The sequence below is a fragment of the Ceratotherium simum genome, chromosome 20 (genome assembly GCF_057802395.1).
Source record: "Ceratotherium simum simum isolate JZ-2026a chromosome 20, ASM5780239v1, whole genome shotgun sequence".
NCBI classification, from domain to species: domain Eukaryota; kingdom Metazoa; phylum Chordata; class Mammalia; order Perissodactyla; family Rhinocerotidae; genus Ceratotherium; species Ceratotherium simum.
Genome location: NC_141919.1, coordinates 26,554,398 through 26,569,247, shown reverse-complemented (window position 1 = coordinate 26,569,247; position 14,850 = coordinate 26,554,398). Strand labels below are relative to the sequence as shown.

Here is a 14,850-nt window from a genome sequence, read left to right as displayed (position 1 = left end):
TCAGGAATACCCTGCATACTATCAACTGTCCAATTTGCAGAAAGTAGTTTATAATATTTAGGGCTGACTATTTAGCATCTCTGCTGATTTTTCTACTGGTAACTTTGGGTCAGTCTTGGAGTTTATGAAGATTGGAACAGTACTTGGGCTGCAGATGCACCAGGAAGCCCACACTGGCTGGGGGCAGGGGAGGAGGAGTGAGAAAGGCCTAGAAAATAAGAAGTGGGCCAAGGAAGAGAAGGGATGGAGCTGACTCAAATGCCTGTCAGTAAACAGCCCAGGAATGGCTGCCAGGGTTCAGTTACTGGCTTAGTTGGGGGAGCTGAGCTGCCCACGGACCAAAGTCACCCATGGGATCCCCTCACAGGCCAGTTTATTTAGCTATGTTAACTTGTTTCCCTGACTACTTGCATGACAGTAAGAAGTATGTCTGGGGCAGTACAAATTCATCATGACCGCTGACAAAAGCAACTGGAAACCTATATCCCACTGATAAAGACTCAGTGGCGTCACTGAGTCTGAGGTTTGGATGACATTTCTGGTCCACAAGTGTCACAAGGTTGAATGATGGAGTGCTAACCTCAGTTTATTTATTTTTTTCTTGGAGGACTTCATCTGTGGTCAGCAGCCTTCTGTGGATGTTTTCTGCTCTGCCTGGACATGAGAGACAGGCAGACCCTGAATGTGAGTTGGTTTTTACATTTCATTTCATAGAAGGACAGAGTTCAGGATGTGTCCACGTGAAGTCATGTCCTAGATTGGTAATCTGGGATTCTAGCTTGGTGAACATTTCAAAAACCTGTAAGGAAACATGAGAAAGTCAATGGATTAGAGATATTAGTAGACATTGAAATGTGATAAGGGAGGTCTGTGAAAAGCTGTCAGGATGTCAGGATGATATGGTCTGGCTTTGAGGAATATAGGTGACAGTTTTTCCTTCTCTTCCCACCATCCCCACACCGTTAATTTACTGCTGATAAAGATCTGACTTACGTAGAGGGCAGCACCAACTCTACCCACCAAGGTAATTTTGAAAAAAAGCAAGAGAGAAAGAGAGCATGTGCACTAGGAACTCAATATGGATTCTGAGATACTCGACAATTTCACATCTTCTTAAAATACTCCAGAGAAAAAAGAGTGGCCTCTGGAATGCTTTTCTTTTCATCTTCAAGGAACTAAGAATTTTGAAAGGAGTCCAACTAATGCTACCTATTTCAAACTAGCAATAATAAAAAAAAAACCTGGGGTTTGAATACAGCTTATGCCTATGGATAGTTACTTCTCTGAATTCAACAGTCATGTACAACACAGGGTACTGGACTAGCCTTCCAGCCAGTTTCCTTGTCTGAACTGAAGGCTTAGGACAAGCCCGCCAACTCTGAAACAGCCTGAAAGTTGAACTAGGCGGGCAAAGGGGGTTGTGTTCAGCTTCCGACTTTTATAAGTTCCCCTCACCAATTCAAGCAGAGACATCAATTTCCTACCAAAATAAGAGTGTTTTAGGATAAGGAAAAATTCAAATAGGCTCATGGGTCATAGTTAAGACATTCTGTTCTCCGTCCCATTTCCTTTTCCTCAGAGATATTCACTTTTATCTCTTTTAGCTGTCTCAGTGTAGGATCTCCCTGAAGCAGACTTTGCAATAATGACTTTAGCAGGTCATTTATTTGGGAGGTGATCCCAGAAACACTGGTGGGGAAGTGGGTAAATAAGATAGGACAGAGAAGGAAGCTAGTAAATGAAGTCTGACCCAGGAAGTTGCCTCTGTGTCAAACTGGCGCTTATACTGCTGGAGAACTCTGGAAAATGGTTTAGAACTGTGCCTCACCCCCAGACCTACCCCACCCCTTGCCACAGACATATCCCACCCAAGGAATGAAAGAGCTGGGGTATTTATAACTCACTCTTGAGTTCATTGGTGGAGGGCTGTTCCTGGTGCATTTTTTCCCCAGCACTTATGGTGTTCAGGCAAAGTGGGCTCTAGAGGCTAGAGAAAACCCTCAGGCAAGAGATGCAGGTGCTAGAAATTGGAAGTCAGATTAGCTCAAACTGAAATGGTAAGGGCCAATGGGAAGTGGTTGAAAGCAACTCATATTTTAGTTACTGACAGTGTTACTTTGTTTAACTATATATCTCTAAGTAATGTTCCAGTGTAGCTACTTTTTAATGTTTCAATTTTTAAAAATATATTATTTCTTGACATACTATATAGATCATGAAGAATTCGCTCTCTTAACTCTCACATCCCACCGTGTCCACCACAACTACTGCTCACTTCCATCCTTCGCATTCCCCCATCCTTCCAGTATTGTTATCTGATCATTTTGGTTAGATCAACATTCAATGTTTACATTATACTGATGATGAAAACACTTGTCACAACTTTGCCATGTAGTAAAGTACAATTACTTTCCCTTTCTTGCTCAGCTTCCTGCTTTCTCTGGAATTAGTAAGTCCTATTGTTTTATGTGCTTAATGTTCTTACATATTTATCAGTTCTTTAACCTCAAACTCTTTGTTGGTTTCTAACTCTCCTCCCAAGACATCCGTTCTCACCAGTTATTCAACGAATATCTTCTTCTTGAAGAAATTTGGAGACTTCTGACCTGTTCTCACCTCGACTGTTTCCACTCTACATCTGGTACTCAGCTTTCCTCCTGAGTTTTCCCTTCACCACCATGGTGGGGGTTCCCTTCTCCTTCTTCTTGTGTTGGGTCTTTTGTTTCCCGTATTCTGTGTTGTGCTCCCTCATCTGCTGGAACTCATCCTCCTGTAGCTTTCTCAGAGAGAGTGAATAGAGGAAAAATGTTGAGCCCTTACATATCTAAAGGTGCAGATTGATTGGCTGGGTACAGAATTCCTGATTGCTAATAATTTTCCCTCAGGATTCCTAAGGCATCATCTCATTGCCTTTTTGTATTTCTCAGCCTGCTTGGGTGTCAGCACCCTGTGCTGGGAAGCCCTCCTGCACAGGTCCCCCACCTCACCCTGCTTGAGCTCCAACCATTCATGCTGGGCCACCCATCACACAGATAGATGTGTCCCTCACCCCACTCAAACGCTGACACCACTAGCCTGCCCCACTGTGCGGAAGCCCTCCTTAGCCAGTTCAGGCCCACACACCTGGACCACTTTCCCTTCCTCCCTGCCCCCAGTGTGGACGCCCTCCTCACTCTTCTCTGGTTCCAACACTCCCCTCTGAGCCACCACAGTCTTCTCTAGCCCTGCCAGCACGGACATCTCCTTTGTTCTGCCCCTCCTATGGCTTTGGGGTGGAATTATTCAGAAAGAGAAGGGAACAGGAAGACTGAAAGAACTGAATTTTAACATTTGGCATCTAATACATATATTTAGAAATTTTGCAACAAAATTACCTTTAAACTATATGTTAATGGTATTGATTTTATAGGCCAGATCCTTTTATTTAGAATTTGAATACAGAGGTTTTTGCTAAAGACTATTCATGCTGATTGAAGAAAAGTATTCCAGTGAGTTGTTCTGGCAATGCCAGTGAGCAGAGAGCAGGATGTCAAGGCCAAAGCAACCAAAGAACAAAGCCCCTGGTAACCAAGGTACCCCCGCCTCAGCAGAAGAGGACTGAAACCTGAGCCGCTGACCAGTTTCTGTATAGGATACAGATACTCTCAAGAACTATGCTGGCCCTTGAAACATTTGAACATCCAGTACTCTACCAATTGAGAACTTGAGTCTAAATATCATCCTTAAAGCAGTATATTTTAGAACTCCCCAAAATATACTATTACACTTACTATCCCACATCATTAGCCAAATGGTCTGTAATTACTTGAATAGTTCTAATAGTGTATAAGAGTATGTAATTTTACTAGTGTAAATGAAACTATTCTGTTGCTTTAATCGAGGGTTTCTCAACCTCAGCCCGTTTGGGGTCCAATAATTCTTTGTGGTGGGAACTGTCCTGTGCATTGTAGGAGGTTTAGCAGCATCCCTGGGCTCTACCCACTAGATGGCAATAGCAACCCCCCTCGATCCTGGTTGGACAATCAAAGATGTCTCCAAGTCATCCGGAGTTGAGAACCACGGCTTTGAATTTATACTTCAATCATTTAGACTGTCTTCTTATCTTTGTTCAAATGTACGTTTTTTTCCCAAGAGTGATGAACAATCATTACTTTATGGCTGACCAGCTACACAAAATTAACAGATGATTATTGAAAGATGGCTGGTGATGCTGGCAACATAAAGTGCTAATTTAGAAGGTAGTGAGCTTGTACTACAACATTTCCACTGTTATCTACTCTTCAAGCTCCAAGATTTCCTATTTCACCTGTTTTCCACTAACCATACTGAAAGATGACTGAAAGTAAAAACTGAGCAATCAGAAGGTATTGGATTTTACAAATACATTCCAGGGAGAAAGTTTATCTGTCAAACTCAAAATTGTCAATACTTTCCAAAACAAATCATTTAATTTTAAAACTATTTCACTAGAGCTCCAGGTCCTCATTTATTTACTTATCTTGGAGTTATATGCAAGATACTCAGCTCAAAATCATTTTGGAAAAAAAGTTTCCACTTTTACATTGTTCTGGCAATGCTCATGCCTCTTATGTGCAGTGTGCCAAAATTTGACTGGTATTTTTCTATATACCTAATTAAAATACTATCCATGCAAGGATTTAAAAATGATATCATAAATATTTTTTTTATGATTTATTCTTTTTATTAAGTCATTTCCCAAGCCTCAAATTTTCAAAGGGCAAATGGGAAGAGCCCATGTCCCTCAACAGGGATCTTAAGTAGGGCCGGGTTTTAGAACTGGTATTTTAAACTTGTTGATTTGCTTCAAGTGGGTGAAGGAATTAAAGGGTTAGAAAACCTGACTTTCATCCTCAAAAGATGAAGGTGTGTGTTACATTATGTGCATATGTTAATTATAAAACTCTAAACTATAGTTAATTGTCAAAATCAAATCAATATGTCATTGCTGTGTTGACTACCCTGAGGGCACTAAGGGGAGATGAGGCTTTGGTGTGGTAGAAAAGGTACTGAATTTAACATCCGAAGTCTTTGCTTGAGTCCCAACACAGACTCTAGCTAACTGTGTGATCTCTGGCAAAGCAGTTCTGAGTCCTACCTGTAAAATGGGGTAAATACCTGTGTAACATGATTGTTGTGTGCGCAAAAGGAATTCATGTTTGTAAAACTTGTCAGGAGACTGTGGTCAATATCCAAGTGTTAAGAGCCCAAGCTCTGCAGACAGACGGTCTCAGTGTGAACCATCACCCCTCCGCTCACCAGACCTGACCGTGTGACTGAATCTCCGTTCCTCCATCACCTCACTAGTAGTTTGGTGAGACTAATATTACCCAGCTCAGGGGGCTGCTGGGAAGGATGAATAATGAGATGATGCAGATAAAGTAATTTCCTAATATGGTTCATCTATGTTTATTGACATTCTCCAAAGCATATTGCCTGTCTGTGGCTATTTTCATTCTACCCTATAAACTGATGAGTTCTGTTTTACAAAGGAGCAACTGATAGCTGAAACTGATAGCATTTTCTCAGAAAATGACTATTCCTTTTCTATGGACACAATGGAGATATTTCAGAACTAAAACTAGAGTAAGTGATGTGATGAGTGGTCATATTTGATTGGTGCATTTAGATGACATTTCGCCAAAAAAAGGTATAAATTCAATGAATGCAACTATTTATTAAACAAATGATATTTTCTGAAAAGAATAAAACTGAAATCAGGGCTGTCCTGGAAAACCCAGTTGTGAAGTATCTGGGCCTGTGGACAAGAAACCTGGACATTCAAAACAGCTGGTTATTGAGTCTAATAGACTCAATCTCTGGAAGCAAGTGAGAAGCAGCTCTCTTCACTCACTGTGATGACATCAGCAGATATTCTATGCACACGCAACAGCAGGCAGAGCACCCTCCTCAACACTTAATAAACCAGTTGTTAGAAGCCACTAAATCATAGCTGAAGAGAGCTCATAATCACACAGAGGCACACAACTTGCCCTTGATTCTTAATCAGTTTTCTTCTCCACCAGTCAGCTTAGTTCAGAAGGATTCCCTTTGTCAAATGCTTTTGGGTATCTCCCTCACTTTTTGAAAAAACAATACAGCCAATCACACCTATCAATTGATGTTAACAAAAAAAGAAGAATTAAACTTCATTCTATGAGAAGTGCAATTTACAATTCTGTTCAAACTTGCTGCTACGAAAACAATACTTCTTGAATAGCAACAGAATTATACTTTTTTCTAAAGCTTTACTATATCATGTCTGGCATGCTAATAAGTGCTTGAGAATTGTTTGAGAACAGTTAATAAGGACTATTCTGAGATCTTTCAAGGTCCGTATATTGATCCAGGTACAAGTAAATATAAAATATAACTTGTTAATTTCTTCAGATATATGTATATTTAAATGACATGGGATGTCCTTGCAAAATAAAAGGTTAATTTTGAATGTCAAGTAAGAAGGAATAAAGTATGATTGCTCAGGTTGTATATTCATGACTGAACGTCTTTGTACTAACTTTTCACGTGTTCCACTGTTACAAGATTGAAGTACAATAATTAATGTGTTTCTGTAATACATTGCCTAGAACCGTAGATAAGTTACAAAATATATATCCCTTTTCATACATACACATTTGTTTTTCACCATATTAGTTAGAATCTCCTAATATTACTGATACTAGCTCTTTACAATAAAATTTAAAGTAGTAAGTAACCGATTTATGCAAAAGACTGGTGTATTTAGGAAGTTTAACTTTATCAATCTCTTCAGGATTGTATAAGTAACAAATTCAATGGAATTCTTCCCCAAATCTTTCAACAGAGGCTTTGGGCAGTGGCTACGAGGTGGTCTACCAACTATTCGGTACACTTTATTTATTTATTTTTTTTGTGAGGAAGATCAGCCCTGAGCTAACATCCATGCCAATCCTCCTCTTTTTTGCTGAGGAAGACTGGCCCTGGGCTAACATCTGTGCCCATTTTCCTCCACTTTATATGGGACGCCGCCACAGCATGGCCTGACAAGCGGTGGATCGGTGTGCGCCCAGGATCCGAACCCCAGGCCGCCAGCAGCAGAGCGCGCACTTAACCGCTAGGCCACGGGGCCGGCCCCAATTTGGTACACTTTAGACAACCAGGAACCTTTAAAAATACTGATGCCTGGTTCCCACACCAGGATACACTGATTTAATTGTTTTGGCATGCAACATAAGCATTAGGGTTTCTTAAAGCTCCCCAGATGATTCTAATGTGCTACAACGTTGGGGAAACTTTGAGCTGGGGGAAAGGTCCAGGTTTGGAGTGGGAGCCACGGATCATTGGCTAATCTGAAGGATCAGTCATCCTACTGAAGGAAAGATTCTAGATTATGGGGCTGGGAATAAGAAGTGTCCTGGGGCAACTCTTACACAATTGCCCAAGAGTTGTGAAATGTAAAGGTGGAGCCGTTTATTGGCCAGGGAATCCAGTGCAGATAACTACCTGAAGTTGGCAACCGTGCTGTCCTTTATCAGGGACATTCCAGTTAAGGGATGGAGAGCAGCAAATTCCACTGAACGTGGCTTCATCACATATATGGTGATGATATTATCCATAAAGTGTACAAACTCCCATTTTTGTTCACTCAGTTGATCCCAAGGGACTCTCCAGGTAGCCAAGGGGTCTGGAAGAGGGGTACCCTCCTCTAGCATCCTGGCATCTGACAAGGGTCTGAGGACAGGGGAGACCACCTCCTCCTTCATGTCCAGGTTTGGCTATATTGTGCAGCAAGTAGGCCTTGGTAGCCATGCTGAGCTTGTAGGGTGCTACCGCCATGACCCAACACATAATGGGCAGCTGGGGATGGAGGGTCACAGGCTCAGGGTCTAGGAGAGCCTGTATTTCCAGAAGAGGCTAGTAAGTGGCCAGCAATTGCTGTTCTGATGGTATATAGTGCAGGGCCTAGGACGGCATCAGAAGCCCATGGACAACTTATGGCCATCATAGGTGGTCCAGAGACTCCAGGAGGCGTGAGGGGAGGTTACTAAAGCCTCTACACTGAAGGTGTCTTGGAGGGCATTAACAAGAGTGCCTTTTGATTTCAAATTGGACAAAATCTAGAGCCTTTTGTGGGAGGGGGCCCCATTTCAGGTGGGTCAGTTTGTAAGTTACAGCATCAATGAGATTAAGTAAAAGTTGTAAATAAGGAATATGTTGACTCCACAACCCAACAAAGGCTAAAAGATGTTGGATTCGTATCAATATTGTGGAGGCTAAGAGGCTCAGTAGTTGTTCCTTGACAGTTTCAGGGATGGATCAGGTCTCAGTTTACCAAATAATTCTCAAGAATTTAAGAGAGGTGGTGGGGCCTTACACTATGTGTGGCACAATGGCCCATCCCCTTTTTATGAGTTCCTTTGTGAGTATTCGTATGTTCTTAATGAGTATATCAAATAAGTCTCCTCATCATCAAGGGGATATCATCAAGGTGATATCATATCTATGCTCCTGGAGAAAGGCGGATGCAGTTAAGATCTTGCCTGCAAAGACTGTGTAACGGGAAGCCTGCTGAGGTACCCCAGAGGTAAATGTGTATTATGTCCCTTCAGAGGTGAAAGCAAACTTCAGCTGAGAGGCTGTTGATATATGCACTGAATAGAACTTATTAGCCAAATCTATGATAGCAAAATATTGACCATTGCTGATTGGATGGAAATGATAATTTCAAAAATATTGGGTACTGGGTACTAGGGCCTCAATGGATGGGGACTGCAGCATTAAGGTTATGATAATCCACCTTGAGGCACCATTCATTCATTCTGGGTTAAAGAACAGGCCAAATTGGGCTGTTAAATGGAGAAGCAGTGGGGATGATCACCCTTTTACTAACTAGGTCTTATAAATTGCAATCCTTGAAAATCCTGTTTTAATTTACATTGGGCCATATTAGCTATTTTATCTTAGGGGGAAGGGGTCAATGGTTCTCATTTTGTTAAGCCGATATGTAAGTGCCAAAGACTAAATTTTAATTTATCACTCACTGAGCCAGAATATCTATGCTCACTATAGTCTATTTTAGGGCAATGGGTGCAATGGGGAATTTAGGCATGAAAGAGTTCTAATGGTTAAGGTGAGACACACCTATTTGTTCTCTATTTTATATGTAGTAACTCCCCTAAGATTATAGGGGGGTATCATGTTAATATTTACTGGGATCCCCAGGTATAACTGTAATTTGAGCCCCAGTATTGGTTAAGTCCATGAAAGTTTGCCAACTGGTGCATTTCAGCAGATGTTAACGTTAATTCAAAACCCATGTTGTAGAGGCTCAAGAGCCAATCAGCACATTGGATAGGGATTTTACATTAGGAGAGCAGTTGAGTTACCTCCTCTGGTGTTTTGGGATGGGCTGGTACCAAATGCTCCTTCCCCTTTTCTTTTCTCATCAGCACCTGGCCACAGGCCTCCATAGATGTGCACCTTGATACACATGGGGTCAAAAGAATGCATGCAACAGCACAAGGGAAAGCAACAGCACCTGAGACGGGCAAGGCCACTACCTTTGCCTAAGAAACAATTATTCTTAAGCAACCAGGGTGCCATACTTAATTCCGCCCAAGATTGTGGTCTCCTTCCTTTCCACACACCTCACAGTTGGCCATCCCTGAGCCTGTCCCAGGGATGCACAATCGCAGATAATATCCATATGGCTGCCCCCAAGCTGCCAGAGATGGTCATGAGGCTAGATGCAGTGACCAGATTGTTCTAGCCGGACTCTTGGTAAATAGAACTCGAGTCAATCAGTTAAGGTTAGTTGTCCCTGCCTTTATAGCCAGGAGCCTCAGAGACCACCTGCCAAACACAAGCCAAACCCAACAATATGTCAAGCTGTAGTATAGTAAATTTACAACAATTCTTCTTTTGGTTTGGGAACATTTCAGAGTGGGGAGAGATGGCAATATTGAGATAAACACAGAGTATGCGCAAAACACAAGCCTGCAGCAACTGGTAGATCTGTCTCAGGTAGCCTTTGGCATATCATGGAATCAGTCAGTTAGCCTAGAGCAGTTAGTTAAAGCTGACCAGATGTCCTTGGTCATGATTGGGCCATCTTGCTCATGTCCACGGTCATGATTGGGCCAATTGTCTTAATGGCCTCCTATTCACCCTGTTGGTAAGGGAGGAATTTCTGCCCCAAGGTTTTGGGGATGGCAACACACAACATTCGACACCTGGACACTGCACAGATGAGACTGGCAGCAGTTTACTAGTCACATATACTCACAGCCCAGGGAAGGATGCTGCTGCCTGCCTCACAAGGCTACGTGGGAGCTGCATTCAGAACAGAGTGAACAACCAGGGGTTGTGTGAGGCAGGTCTTGTAGTATCAAGGGGGTGAGGTAACCATGGTTACCGTGGAAGAATGTGATCAGCTTCTTTGAATAATTCCATGAGCTGGCAGGGAAATGAACCCCACTACTCAGGGATAACCAAGAACTGTGCCTGGTCTTCTTCGTAAAGAGGGTTATTTAGCTAGGGGACTTTATCTGTGGGAGCAGAGTGGGGAGAAGAACTTGTGTTTAGGCCATGTCGGTCCCTTGCAGTTCACCAGACGTCAAGGCAGCATTTAATGTTGGGCCTTAATTTTAGGCCAAGTATTTTAACATTTATGGTGATCAATAAAATGAGTATATTTAGGGACCTATTGCGAATGCCTACTGCATGACAAGCATGTATCATCAGTGGACAAAACTAAGATCCCTATTCACATGGAGTTTCCATCTAGTGACATGATTCTTTCTGAATGTTCCCTTAGCACATATGTTGTTATTTGAATTGAAATAAGAAGGAAAAAGAAAATAATGAATTTATTGATGTTTTCTCATCTCTTAACCAAGAGATTTCCAAAGGTTTGCTGACAAGAGACTTTTTGAAGATTCCAATTTCCCTTCATTTTTTGTTTCAGTCTTTGTTTCAGCATGATAACCTGAAGTGAAAGCACAAACACCTAGAGTAGTTTCGAGGCCATCTACAAGATAGAGAGTCAGCACTGATTTCTGACCAAGCTGCTTGAAAAGACACCAGGGTTTATCACTCCTCTGCCTCCAATCCCAACGAAACGATGGAAGAAACGTACAAACAAAATAGATCCAGTGCAGCACTGATCATCATGGGTTTTGAGTGGGATTGTCTCCTAGTGACAGATCAAAAACATAGTGAGAATTTGCCATAAGATATGAAGCTGGTAGAAAGAGATTAGTGGTGAAATATAAAAGAGCAGAGTCTCATATCTTTAAAAAAGTGAGTTTCTCTTAGAACCACTGGCCGACCTCAACTGGATGTAGTGGATGCTGGAGGGTGGTGTAGGCAGAAGGCTGTGAGCAAGGGAATTCTATCAGGGGCTGTAGAACCTCGAAGCTCCTCTGCCACTCGGGACAAAATTCTGTGAAATGGAGATTCCAACCCGGAGGAACAAGGACAGGGTCCAGGAAACTTATAGCCTGTACAAGACAGAGGTGCAGCCCCAGACACGAAAAGCAGCTCCCTAGACCCTGCCCAGGCCCATGTCCCTGATCCCCTCCTGCATGAAATCCCTGGAGGCAGGGCTTCTGGTCTCAGAATCTGCCTTCACTGCTGCTTATTATATGACCAGTGTTAAGTGGCACAAAGACAATCTGTGGTAAACCATCTAGTAGAAGCACTCAAATAAGTCCTTCAATCTTTAAAATTTCTAATTCAAAGACCACTCAAGTATGCCTAAAGCTCTCATGAGAAACTGAGAAATGTAAGCTTAATTTATTTCTCACATAAAAAAGCGACTCTGCTTATACATATGTAACAATTAGGATTGTGTTCTCCATCAATAACAGAAAAGCCTACAACAGTGGCTTTCAACAAGCCTGGGGAGCAAGCCTCCAACCCTTTTTAGCATCTGAATGATGCCAGCAGGCCCCTCCTACCTTTTCAGTCAGTTGTGCTTCCCATATGGGCCTTCCTCGTATGTTCCCCACCTCATGGTCCCAAGACGGCTCCTGCACCTGTAGGTCTCAGTATTCGTGTTTCCAGCAGGAAAAGAAGGGGACAGAAGAAGGCTTAGTGCCTAGATCTGAAAAGGAAAGGCTTTGCCAGAAACCTCCACATGTATGTTTATGTTGCCTTGGCCAGAACCATGTCACATGGACACTGCTACCTGCAGGAGACATTGGGAAGTCATTTCTATGACTTACAGCCTAGACAGTTGAGGTAGGCAAGGGACAAGGGTCTAGAAAGGAGATTGAGGTAGTCAACCTATAGGTTCACTTACTGCTTTGTACCTACACTGACTTGTAAAGACATTAATATTTATCTATTGTTGACACAAAGAATTCATAATAAATCTCTAAATCAAAATTGGGGTGAGTTTATTATTTGAGCCAGGTCTGAGGATGATAGCCTAGGGGCTTCCTTTCCAAGGAAGGAAGCACTCTGAAGAAGTGTGGTGTACACAGCGGTTATATACCATTTTTGAACAAAGAAAATACATCGCATATGACTGGACTATCTCTTTTACTACAGTCACGAGATGCCTGGCTACCATAGCAGCTCAGCGGTCACAAGGTGAGGACAGCAAGTTGGTGGTCAGCAGGTCAGTGGTCACGAGATGAGTTAAAGCAGGTGAGTAATTAATCTTTAGCTGCTGGAAAGAAATGCTAGCCTTAAAGAAATGCTGATATGGGGGAGGCAACATCCGCATCTTTAAGGGCATTGTTCTTGGCTTTGGGACATTATAATTGTTTAAAGAAGATGTACAATGCATGCTCAACAGCCCACATCAGGCCTCTCTGGAAAACCAAGGTTAAACCACATTAGTTTTAAACCATATGGCTTCCTCATGTACTCCAGTATATCCTATTGCTTTCCGTTTATTCATCAATATTAACCTTCACTACGCAGATTAATTTCAGCTGAAGCTGGATCCCAGGGATACAGTGGAATCAAAGGAAGGGGGCTTTGGAATCGAATGGACACAGGTAGGAATCCCAGCTCCAGCACTTGCCAGACGTGCGCATGGCACACATTTGGTTTTTCGCAGTTGTTTGTCTTAAGAACAAGAAATGCCTTTTAGTTGTGCCTGAAAAGGCTGTGAATCCTCCATTTGCCTGTTACCCTTACTAGTCGGTGAGCCCACGTCTGGCACATGTGCTAGACAAAGTGGCACAAGTTACTTGACCACTTTCAACTTGCTCCCTCTCTCTGTAAAATAGGAGAATGGCCACTTCACTGGACAGCTGTGAGGACTCTGTAAGACAACCTATGCAAAGGTTGAACAAATGAAACCCTCCCTGGGAAGTTTACATTTTAAACAAGCAATTAGTTTGGAGGAAGCCTTGCATATGGATTATTTTTTGCGAGGACTGTCAACCACAAATACCTTCCAACCTCAGGTTTGAGAAGCCTCTCCCAAACTGCTTGTCTGAGCAGCACTCAGCTCAAATGATTACGCTGTACCACTTTGGGATGCAGGTAGACTATCTAAGTCCATTCTGTTTTGAAGGACAGCCTTGCTCATTAAAGACATTCCGGTATTTAATAAGACTATTCCTACTTGACTATTATTAAGGGTTTGTGGAGTAAACTTCATCAGCGCTTCTATAAGTAATATGACATCTTCTAGCCCCAAGGAAGGAACAAATAGAGCCACTAGGTGGTCATAGGGGTGGAGCACTGAACAAGTCCATCTGGCCTTAAGGAGGTGAAGACTGGCAACGGATGTTAGCTCTAGAAACACTACCTCCGACCATCTCAGAGCTTTGGTCAGATTTTTTTTGAAGAATTCCACAATGCTTTGCCTTAGACCAATGCAGCGGGCCCTTTGAAATTAGCAGCAATCTGGAAATTAAAATTATTCTATCCCATAGCTTTATTTGTAACTAAGTGATTGTTGAGTTATGACTTTAATTCAAAGCTACCCTAACTTCCTCCAAGTCTCCAGTTTACCTGGTAGAGCTGAGGTAATCCGAGTACATTATGCACACAAGCAAATAAAATGAACCTATTTGCACCTAAAAGTTTACAGTCCATCTAGAAAGCTTGTTTCACGAGCATATTATCTCAAACTGTGTTGAATTCTTAAAAGTTAAATTAGAAGGTGTGAAAAATTACCTCACCAAATACAAAAACAGAATACAGTAAAATAATAATAATAATAATAAACACATGATTTTTGTGTTGTAACATGTGTTGCCAAAATATTCTTTCTGAAAACTGTGAGATTCCACACTTTTCATCTTTTTTATTGGTTTGTGTATGTCTGTGTGTGTGTGTGTGTGTTCTCCAGTCTCTAGAGCTATAGAATACAATCTCAAATTAAAATATTCAAGTAACTAGTTATAATCAAACCAGAAGAGTCGAAGGAAAAGCGCATTGTAAACTGAGGACACTGTACAAGCCTAAAGTGATGCATTGAGAATTTTCATGTTTTTACCAGGATTTAGATAAAAAGTCATCAGTTCTCTCTTGTCAACAATTTTGCCATTCCTTAATTATTTTTCTATGGATCGATACGCCAGACACTATACTAATTCATCTAATATGATCTTGTTTAGATTAGAAGGTTATGCAGCAAAGTTCAAGCTGGAAACCTCTGGGTTGTGAGAATATGGGTGATCTCAATTTTATTTTTGTGGATGTAATTTAGTGTAGTGGCCATGCCTAGCTTGATGATACCAGAAAGACTTCAACTACTGACTGACTTTCCCTAAGTATACCAAACGGTTTGAGGAAAGAGGAGAGAAAAATAAACAACTGTAAAGGGGCCAAGAACAAAAAGATGGGCAACTGGAGGAAAGGTGAGAAGGGGAGGGACAGCTGGGG

General features: G+C 41.9%; 1 long non-coding RNA gene across 1 annotated transcript; it reads left to right on the top strand.

The window, feature by feature from the left end:
• The first annotated feature begins 605 nt into the window (after positions 1–605).
• On the top strand, positions 606–14,160 carry LOC147914387 (uncharacterized). The gene is made up of 3 exons (XR_015555434.1): positions 606–684; positions 12,553–12,651; positions 12,931–14,160. It is a non-coding gene; the product is annotated as an uncharacterized LOC147914387 (long non-coding RNA).
• The last annotated feature ends 690 nt before the right edge of the window (positions 14,161–14,850 follow it).